Genomic DNA, 11,975 nt, shown 5'->3' with positions numbered 1-11,975 from the left:
TACACCCTATGGTTGTTGACCCACACTACTCGGCTACCCTGGTCTTAAGTCTCCATATTTTCCTATCAGAGGTCATGTCCTCGGTAAGGGATAAATCCTTCAAATAAGATCTCAAGCAGTCTACCCACTTCCTCCTTGGTCGTCCTCTCTTTCTGGCACCGTCGACTGTAATCGACTCTACCCTCCTGATTACATCCGACGGTTGTCGCCTAAGGACATGCCCAAACCACTGTAGTCTTCCCTCCCTCAATTTTCCGGATACAGGCACCACCCCCAAGGACATCCTAATAGCAGAGTTTGGTGTCATGTCCCAAAAATAATATACAAGACTAAAATAAAATAAACATAAACATAAAGGGTCGAACCAGAATTAAACCAAATGCCAACAGTGACTAAAATGAAATATTTACAAATGTCATGTCTAAATTCGAATATCTACAAAAATACACCAAAAACGAGATTAGTGACTAAAATAAAATAACTAAAAATATTGTGACCAAAGTAAAACATACACAAACATGACAAATTAAACAACTAGTGATTGATATATCATTATTGAAAGATACATGCCTGAAACAGAACATTAAAATTTCATTTAATGATCAAAACAAGAGATTACAAATATGTAGGGACCTATACTGTGATTTGCCCCCATAAATATGAGAAACATGGGTAAGGTTTTCAATATGCAGGGACCAAATATGCTATTAGCCCTTAAAACTTTGAAAACACGAGAATAAGGTGCCAAACGACAGCGTTTCGTGCCTAGTATATGGCCCCGAACCCAAGCCTAATTCCCCCAACTCCCCTCATTTCACTTCTTCCCCTGGTTTTCTATTTAAATTTAATTATTAATCATTATATTAATTGAAATAGTTACATTTAAATAACTATAATATATCTATTTTTGATGGTAAAATTACTATCCATTTTCAAACTCAACCTTAATGTGCTAAGTTTTTTATGGTTCTACCCCTGGTCTAAGTTTTACTGTTGCGAGGTCAAATTTGTAAATGGCTTATCTAATTAATCAGTTCAATATTAATTAATTGTTGTGCAAGAACTCAAGACTATGAAAACTTAATCCCATTTGTCGCCAAAGCCCAAACCCACATTCTCCCCCAAAAAACCTTAAAGTCTCAGCCATGAACCATGCTCCGCCCCAAACCACCGTGATCTCCACTCGAAGCACTGTCAGAAAGCCCCTCAACGTCCTCCAAAATCCCATTCCAATCGCACAAAATCTGAAAACTCACCTCCCCCACCACCGTCCACGATCCTGTCAAATCCTCCCTCATCAAAATCCCAAAATCTCTAACGACGAAACCCAAAATTACGTCGCTCTTAACCACCTCCGCACGTCAGAACCTCTTCTCGCCACCCTCATTTCAACCCATCCTCAGCCGAAACTTTCTCCTTGCGACTCTACATTCCTCTCTCTTTCCAAATCCATCATCTTCCAATAACTCGCCACCAAAGCGGCCAACTCGATCTACACCCGCTTCGTTTCGCTATGCGGTAATGAATCTAACGTCGTTCCAAACACGGTCCTCTCTTTGACCCCATAAAAACTCAGAGAAATCGGTGTCTCTGTAACCCCCACAGACCGATAAGGGTAACCAGATTCGATCCGAGGTGTCACATTTGGGCCACCGGAGCGACCCACTATAAAAATAACAAAAAATTTAAAACTTTTATTGAAACGTGTAACTTATAAAATCAGTTGTCACTATTTAAAAATAAAACAGACATCCAGACTCGTATATAAATCAAAATACAATTACATGCCCCCTAATCACATGTACTATTCTCTGTAACAACGCCAGAAGAACTCCCTTACTGAAGTCGATAGATGCACTTGTACAATTCTTTTAACCTGAAAAGGTGAGTAATAGAGTGAGCTTTGGAAAGCTCAGTAATACAAAACTACCAGATGATGCTGATGAACGTGCAGATACAGATAAACATATATTTCCTTATTGTTTCCGAACATTTACAGATTTTTATGCTGAGCAGAGATCCTACTGATATTTCAGGTGGTAAAGGACAATGAGCTTTTAGTTCAGAGAAATATTTTGGATGACTGAGTTCAGAATATCAGAATAGGTTTTCTAGTGTGTTCCCAAAAACCATGTAACTTTTCAGATCTTTTTAAAACATATATATATATATATATATATACCCCCATCCCAACACATCATAATGTGTAGGTTCCCCAGAACCATACACCCAACCCAACACATCATATAAGGCCCTGAGCACAAAGCCGAGGAACCGATAAGTAAGGCCCTGAGCACACAGCCGAGGAACTTCCAAGTAATCATCCTCCAACAATACCCCCCAATAAAACATGTTCTGTCAGTAAACGGATATATCAAAAATCAAAACATAATTCAAGTCAAGTATCATATTAGAATCCATGTCAGATATCAGATCAAAATCCATGTCAAGTATCAGATCATAATTCAAATCGAAAATCAGATAAAATTTTCATGTGAGTGGGGAACACACCAGAATTTACAGATATTATTCAGAGGTACTGGATAATCTTAGCATGTAGAGAAACATGAATCTTCAGTATACCGATAGAATATCGGAATTCAAAATCACTATTGGAAGAGTTCAATAACTGACAGAATCATCAGTTATTCAGAATGTGACTTAAAGTGATAAGGAAGAAATAAAGGTTCAGGACATTTATATTCTATGTCGATTGATCGGATTATCGGACAACTCTTAGATGAATAGTTCCCAGAACTAATGCCTATCGATTGGTCAATTCATTGTTCTTCCAGGGTATTTACTCTTTAATACCACAAATTCTTATCCATAGACCATTTTTGGAATCATCGCTGAATAAATCTTCCAATGTCTTTATTTCATTTTTATGCTTCCACAATATCATGAAATACTGGCGTACTTGATTAATTTGTTCATAACCCATTCTAATTGTACACTTCGTAAATTCATCAGAGTTTCCAGACTCATCCAAATCACTTACTAAATCCTCAGTCATTGAGGTTACCTAGTTCATTTAGCAGTCATGTCCATTCCAGTTACTTCAGGATTTTCCAGAGTAATTCAAACGTTACTGAATTTCAGATACATGTTGTACTTTCATTCGATTTAATTTGGTCTTCGTGGTTGATTTGTCGAACAAACATCCAATTCTTAGTACTGAATACGATCTAGAGCTGAGCTGAGCTAAATACTTCCAAAATTTATCATCGAGCCAAACTTGAGAAGACGGACACATGTTCCAGTAATATATATGCCATTCATGTATTGACATAGCTTTAGGATTGATCTACTCACTTAAATTGTTTTCCATTACCTTTAAAGGTAGTCCAATACCTATGCTTTCTTGGATTCCTTAATTAATCCAAGACATTTACTTAATTTAGGCCATAAGGTTATTTTGGTGTTCAGTTTTATTCCATTCATTTCAGAGTTCGAGGACATCCAACCATTCTTGAGCTTGGTGATATTCTTGGGTCATTTCCATACCAGGGGTATTTTGGTCACTTTATAGATCCATTGTATTACAATCGTTTCCTTCTATCTGATCTTATTATTAAATTCAAACTTATCATTTACTTCAGTCCTTTCGAACAATTATGACAACAGAACACCCCGATAAATTATTCTTCAGGTATTTTCTCATAACTCGGATATTTCTGGGTCAAATGTCTTCTCAGATTTTACAAACGAAAAATCAGGAATTTTCCTGCACTAAGTCAGGATCTTAACATTTAAATCCGTACTTAATCGAGTTAAGTACGAATCCTCTAAGTATTTTCTTATTCAGAGTCATCTCAGACTATTCTACCTCTTAAGGGTATTTTCGTAATTTCTTAACCAGATAATTTCGATATTAACTCTTAACGAAAATAATATAATTTAGAGATCCTATGATTAATTGCTTTCTTGAACACTCTCTGATCTTGAAACGGTTCTCTTAACAGACTTCTAGTATCTTTCACAAACTCTCCTAGGATTAAAATCAGTTATCCATAATTTCCAAATGAAACTAACATTTTTTATGCATATCCATATTTTTATCATATCAATATGTCTGTAAAATCCTCTTATCTAACTCCTATATTCAAATCTTGTCTTTTTATAACATAAGGGTATTTTCTTAATTTTAGCCTACCGGGGTATTCTCATAATTTCTCATCCAAGTATCTTTAACATTTTACCTTTGATGAAATAAATTATAAGTTGCAGATACAGGGCTGATTTCTTTATCACTAATCACAAACTTGTAATTTAATCTAACAATTCCTCAATCTCTTATATTAGTCATTCGATCCGTAATCAGTTACAGAATTTCTACCACATTCATATCGAGTGTAGATCTTCATTAATTACACATATGAGACCAAACATTTTCATTCATGCATTGACCAATACCAACATGTTCTATAAAGCATAAAGAGGTAGTAAAGTATTACCTCAATTTCTGTGCAATACTGATCGACCATAAAAATTCCATTAGAACGCCTTTGATCTTCAATTCAACTTCCAATAATTCCTCAGATACATATCAACATAAATTATATCAAAAACGGAGCTTAATTACGATAAACGGATCGAATCGGGTGATAAATCAGTGAAAAATAGCTTACCGGGTTCGAATTTTGCGAAACGAACTTCGGATTCGGATTCAGGGTGTCGAAAGCATAAAATATGACTTTTTGGAAATTTGGAATTTTCGGTCAAAATCAAAGTCAACGGGTTTGACCGGTAATTTTGAGGCCTTCGGGTCCGAATTTCGAGAAATGGACTGCGGAATCGGATTTGGAACGTCGAAAAATGTCAGGATAGGTATATTCGGTCGATGTCAAAGGTCGTTTAATGCCCGATCAATGCCGGTCAAAGTTTTGGTCAACAGTGGTCAACGCTGGTCAACGGTCAACGGGTCGGGTAAACGGGTCGGGTCGGGTTATGACCGGTCAACTATGCACCAAAACCAGTGAAACCGGTCATTTGGACCATCCCCACGTGTAGTGACGGCGCGTGGGGGTACGTGGGGCCCCTTCCAGCTGCCTAAAAATCACGGAAAAATTCTTAAAAATTATTTTGAGCGATTTCGAGATACTTACAAAGCTGGGTTCAAATTTTTGAACGGCGGAGAGCTCGATTTCAACGAATCGGAAACTTTGACCGCTTCACCTCCTCACGCGCCGCCGTCGACGGAGACCAAGGATGACACCGGCGGACTCGGAACAATGCAACGAACACGATGGTGCGGGAGGTGTCGTAAACGGATGACCCGATCGTCGTGAATCGATGAAAACCCAACTAAAATCGAGTTATTATCGACGGTACTTCCGACTGAAATTAACGACGAACGACGACGATTCACGACGAAAGGTTTGAGGGGTTTTGTTCCTCAGTTGACAACGAACACGATGGTGGTTTCGGATCGTCGATCGGAGGTCGGACAGCGAGTAAATCGGAGATCGAAGTAAGATGAACGGGGGGAGAAAAACTGGAAAATAATCTGCATAACACACGGGGAAATGGGTTTATAATATCTCCAAAAGAAAATTTGTTAAACTATGAGTTTAGCCACTGAATTTCCTACACTTTATAAAATGGTCTGTCAACTTTAAAACTTTACAATTTAATCCCTTGTTTCTTTCAAAATACCAAATTAAATCCACCACTTTATAATTTCTTAATTTTAGCCCCTAAATTGGGATGTTACAGTCTCAGCTCGCAAAGCAGGCTACCTCCACGATCTTTCCGATAAGTTCTCAACCGGGTTCTTGTCGGATACTTCCATCGTCACGATGGACGATGAAACGTTGTTCCAGAGCTTGACATCAGTGAAAGGGATCGGGCCTTGGTCGGTCCACATGTTCATGATATTTTCTCTTCACAGGCCCGATGTTTTGCCCGTGGGAGATCTTGGAGTGAGGAAAGGGGTCCAGTCTTTGTATGGGTTAAAGGAGTTGCCGAAGCCGTTGCAAATGGAGCAAATTTGTGAGAAATGGAGGCCTTTTAGATCAGTGGGGTCTTGATATATGTGGAGGCTTGTGGAAGCTAAAACCAAAGCAAAATGGAGGAAAGGCTCAAAGTGTTGAAGATGATCAAAGTGGAGGATTTTAACCATTTTAATCATTATGTTTTTAAGATTCAATGTTTCAAACATTTCTCTATTTGCTTCAACTTTCTTGTATGTTTGAACTAAATATAAATTACACCTGTTTAATGTTTTTCTGCTTATAATTATAAAAAAAATATTAATAATTATATAAGAACAAAATTAAAAGATATTTATTTCACATAATTAAGAAATTTCTAATTGTTCTTTGTTGATATTTAATAAAATATAAAATAATAAAGCATAATTTGTTATATTTGCTTGTGGAATTAATAACTTTCTCATATAGTTAGCAAGTGTAAAAAAATTAGAATAAGCTATATTGATGATGGCTTAACACTTGATTATTGTATTTTTTTTTTGTTTTTGATCAATGATGTTTCTATTTAATCAATTAAACCATTTAATTATTTAAATGTTTCAATTAAGTTCCCTCAACTAAATGCTTCAATAAGCCACTAATTGAGTTACCGCTAAGTTTTAAAGGAGAATGTGACGTAATAATTAAAAGCCTTAGTATAAATACATATTTGATCCTTAAGATTATACAATCTATCAATTTAGATATAATTTATTTTAATTAAAATAAATTTAATCTCTAATTAGATACTGACACATGTCACCATCTGGTTGGAGTATATTTTTCTTATTTATTTATTTATTTATTTATTTATTTTTCCTCTAATAAGATGGTGACACATGTCACCACCTTTAATAACACCTTATTAAAGTGAAAAAAATGATCCATGAGAATTGGTTCAAGTGGTAAATAACTTGATTCTTCTTAAGCATGTCTCGAATTCGAGGCATTTTAAATGTAGAAAATCTTTGCTAAGAAACTCACCAACCAAAATTAGATGTGTGATCTGGGTTGGTCTGAAATAATTAAGGCAAAGCCTTGACAACCCTAAAGGCAAAAAAAAAAAAAGAAATGAAATTATGAATCATGTGCTAAACAAGTATAGAACTTATTTTTTTTTAAAAAAAACTTCGAACAGAAAACTATGAGTTGCACGTCCAAACCACTCCACAAAGCACCTCATTTGGCCATATATTACAACATATTTTACTTAAGTAATCCAGTTAATGTCAGTAAACAAGAAGAAGTGAAATATAAATTGGAAGACACATAGATTCAAAACAAGAATGAAATTATTTAATCCAATCACATATTTGAATATAATTTACTATAATTTTTATATTCTTATATTTTTAATTTTTATTAATGGAGAAAATATTCTTAACTTTTACTTATTAATTATAATTCACAACATTTTTTTATATTTTCAATTTTGTTAATGGAAGAAATGATTTATTTTTATTTATTAATTATAATTTTTATATTTTTTTATATTTTTAAATTATTATTAATGGAAAAATAATTTTTAAATATTACTTATTAACTATAATTTTAAATATTTTCATATATTTTTAATTGTTATTTCCTAATTAAAATTTACAACATTTTTTATATATTTTTAATTAATGATAAACAATTCTTGATTGTAACCCTCTAAACCTAACCTAGACGGTACGACCGAATCTAGGCGGTCACATATTGTATTCAGAGATCATTTCCATTTTCAAACGTAATTGAAATCCATTTCAGTGAATAAAATACATATAATGGTAAATATGAAAATAACGGTAGGGTTTATACGATAAACATATACATATATCAACATCAAATCGTATGAAATATGTTTAGAACAAAATATCGGTAATACATATATATACAAACAGTAGTAAAAACACATATAACCAAAATATAACAAAAGAGCTTATAGAAATATGCAATGGTACATAATGAAGAATAATTGGTCCTCTTGATGCCAAGTCTGCTAGCCTACTGTCGGATACTATCTGAAAAGTTAAAAAAATTAAAGAGTGAGCTAAAAAGCCTAGTGTGCTCCTTACAGGGTATAAAAATATTCAGATAAATACTTTAGTAAAAGTTATTTTATAAAACATGCTTTTAAATTATGAACACTACCCTCATCTGAACACTAGAATGTGTAGGTTCCCCTGAACCATACACCCACATGTACACCCGGTAAAGACCTTATACTGATAGCATAAGGACCTGAAGTAAGGGCTTACCCTGTGCACAAAGTAGAGGAGCATGCGGTAAGATCTTACAAGTCGCCTGAGATACTTCCTCCAATCATACCCCCCAAATGACAGTGAATATGCAGGTGCTTGAGGGGAAAAAGTAGTTCAATTTATTAAAACATTAAAACATGTCATATTCTATAATCATATACAAAAATACGATAACCATATATCATGTCAGAAGTATAAAGTAAATTAGATATCATGCAATCATAATATTTAATATAATCAGAATTTTAAAATAGTCCAGATAGATAGTATAAAACAACATTGTAACACCAATATGAATACACATGTATCGGTCTGAGAAGTCGGATACGTTAGCCTACTCCCATGCCTACTATCATGATCGGTGGCAGCACTAGATCCTGGGAATCGAAGGAATTATATCAAAATCCTAACATAATAAATAATAAACTTTAATTCAACTATTTATAGAAACCTACAAGTAGCTCTCAAGGAACGTGGATCGTACAGATCTACTAGATGGGAAGCATCGGACCTAACCACCCTCGATTAGATGAATCACGAGTCCATGAAAATATAATCCAAGATCAATTCCATAATCTAATCCCAAATAAATATTCAAAAATGCTAGAATTACTAAGCATTTTCGGTTTAATGGGCTCGTTTCAGGCTTTCGGGTTAGAATTTGGCAAAACGAACTGCAAAATCAAACTCATGACATTGAAAAATGTTACGAGTGAGGTTTTCAAAAAAAGTCAATGATCAAATTCAATGCTAATCAACAGTTAACGTGTAACACCCTTAACCCATATATGTCTCGATATACGAGTCAAAGATGTCACATCAACTTGAAAACATTTACTGAATTAAAATTTTCTAAAAATTTGTTTCCTTTGAAAACACTCTTATTCTAACTTTAAAAATATATTTTAAAGTATATTTCAACTTATAATTTATTCCTTTATTACAGGAAAATAAAATCATTATTTAATCAGTAATTTTACTAAACCATGTCTTTTCGTAAAATCTTTTAAAAACATAATATTGTAATAAATTTTTGTTATGCATAGAAACCGATAAAACTAAACTAAGTACAATAAACTAAAATAGTTCTAGTTTACTATTACAAATTATTTAAAATAAACATGATAAATAAACACTACTGATATAATTAGACATGACACTATAAGTCAAAAGAAACATCATAGATGTCTTACTGATACTAATGATATGTATGTCTTTCCAGAAAGATACTTCGATAGATCTTTACTGATCGTACTTATCCTTATTAGAACCTATGCATGAAAATCATCACACGCTAAGTATAATTTAGTGAGGCAATAATAATCTAAGGTGAGAAAAATCTGAAAATATCATAAACATAAATAAAATAATTCAACTTAAAACATTAAACTGGCAAACCAACTTATCCAAGTCAATTTCTTCACTAAGGCCTGAAATTTTGTTTTAAGTCATGAACTCATGAAAATTCTGATAAATTATATCTGGTAAAATAAGCATATCATGCTTTCTGTCAACTAAAAATTATTCACAACTTGCATATTCATTTTTCTAGCCCAATGCATATTTATGATAACATAAGATACGTGAGTAAGGTGCACACTATGCACAACATGGTGCAAATTGTAATTGATATTGAGATATGATGCACTTCAGTGCCATCATAACTTGAATAAGCATCAATGGTGCTGAACATTGATACATGAATGTACCAAAGCTAATATGATAACATTGATACACGAATGTACCAAAGCTGATATGATAACATTGATACACGAGTGTACCAAAGCTGATATGATAACATTGATACACGAATGTATTAAAGCTGATAATACTCAACTAATGGCATGCCAAGTGTACCAGTAATTCTCATTATACATACAATGGGCTCATGTACCATAATTAAATCCATAATCAAAATATCATGTTTGGGCAGTTCATACCCTAAATCATTCATAAAAATGATATAGAATATTAAAAAATATTCTTTATAAACTTTATAAATCATGCTGTAAATTGGAATGAGGTTGACTTATCGCAAGTCGTCCTCGATCAAAATAATTAAATAAATAAATTGCACTCACCTTTGCCTCACTACATAACTTTTATACAATAGTCTTAATCACGAGCTTTTATACAGATTCTTCCGTTGAAAACTAGACTCGAATATGAATCTAAAGAACTCCTTCTAATTCATTTTGTACAATTTATGGTGAATTTTCAAAGTTGACCGACAGAATCTGCTGCCCGTTTTTCTGACCTTTCCTCGGTTAAAAATTCATATATTTTTGTATACGCTTTGAAATTGATCCCCGTTTGTTTTAAACAAACCTAGATTGATATAAGAACACAATATATAAAAATCAACTCCAAATAAATTTTATAGAATTTCTGTTGAATTTTCAAACTCACTGCCAGATTTATTCCCTATGGCTAAATACCTCTAAATCATTTAGGGGAAATATTTGTACATTTTCAAGCATGAATTCAACCTCCTATGATTAAATTCATGCATTTCCAATCATAACAACATCAAATTGAATCAAAATCTCATCCTTCTCATAATCCCTAACATGGCCAAACCTTATTTATGTGTACAATTAATTTTAACTATCATACATGCTTTAGAAATAATCACTAACATCAAAAACATAAAAATCCTTCATCAATTCTTCAAGATCACTAAACCTCCTTAAACCTTAATCATGAAAATCTCATCACATAATCATCTTCACCATGAAATATTGGTACCAAATGATAGAGAATTTCATGTAGATTAATTCTCTATCTAATAACTAAATTCAAAAATCAAGTATATTGCTTCAAAAATCCAAATAAAAATCCTTACCTTGGAAAACTTGGAGTTTCTGCCTTGAAGACGTTGAATGCTTATAATGGCTTAATTGTGTTGAATATTCTAGCATTTAAAAGATAAAACACATGGCAATTTCCAATTAATTGAATTTAATATTCAATTAATGAAAAATCTCAAAACTACCCTTAATAAATCTTGAAAATTACCAAATGCCATTGTATTATCTTCCATTAAAATATTTCTTGGTCAAAAATTAATCAACTTGGCTTTGACTTTCGAATTTGTCCATGCAATTTCCAAAAATTGCATTTTAGTCACTAAAATTTCACTGTTTCGGTCAATTCTGAAAATTGAACTGTTCTGAGCAAAATTTTTCTGATCTAAAATAAAAAAATAATATTTCCAACAATTTTCTAACATCCTTCAAATTTTTGTAAAATTTTGGTTCGATCCGATTATCCGATTTCAATACCGAACCTTACTGCTTTCTAGCTTTTAACATAATTCTCGTATCAAAAAAATATGATTCTCACTAAAATCTCTATTTTAATCCAAACTATTCATTTACATACTAAAATATATAACTTTTAAAAATTAAAAATTTTAGTCCATACACTTTTCAAAGTTTATACTTTAGCCCCTAAACTTTCAAAACATACATTTTAGTCATTGGTCCAAATTTGGGATATTACATAACGGCGGCGGTCAACGACTCAGCTCAGCTCGGATGACTCGATCGGTTCGGCTGGATCGATTCGATTGGGACGATCTGATTAGACCTTGGGCCGAACAAAAAATGGGCTGAAGGGTTTTTAGGTCGGGTCGGACATACGAGTTAGTTTGAACATTTCTAGAAGGTCTACCAGGCGGTGGACAATCCTCACGTGCAGAGGTGGCACGTGAAAAGTCTCGGGGCGTCGAAAAAATTAAAAAAAAATCTATAAA

At 33.3% G+C, this 11,975-nt stretch overlaps 1 pseudogene; it reads left to right on the top strand.

The window, feature by feature from the left end:
* Positions 1–1,092: 1,092 nt before the first annotated feature.
* LOC120195431 lies at positions 1,093–6,120 on the top strand (annotated as a pseudogene).
* The last annotated feature ends 5,855 nt before the right edge of the window (positions 6,121–11,975 follow it).

The sequence above is a fragment of the Hibiscus syriacus genome, unplaced genomic scaffold (genome assembly GCF_006381635.1).
Source record: "Hibiscus syriacus cultivar Baekdansim isolate YM2019G1 unplaced genomic scaffold, ASM638163v2 tig00117012_pilon, whole genome shotgun sequence".
NCBI classification, from domain to species: domain Eukaryota; kingdom Viridiplantae; phylum Streptophyta; class Magnoliopsida; order Malvales; family Malvaceae; genus Hibiscus; species Hibiscus syriacus.
Note: the sequence above shows the minus strand (reverse complement) of the source record. Positions and strands in the feature narration are given on the sequence as shown.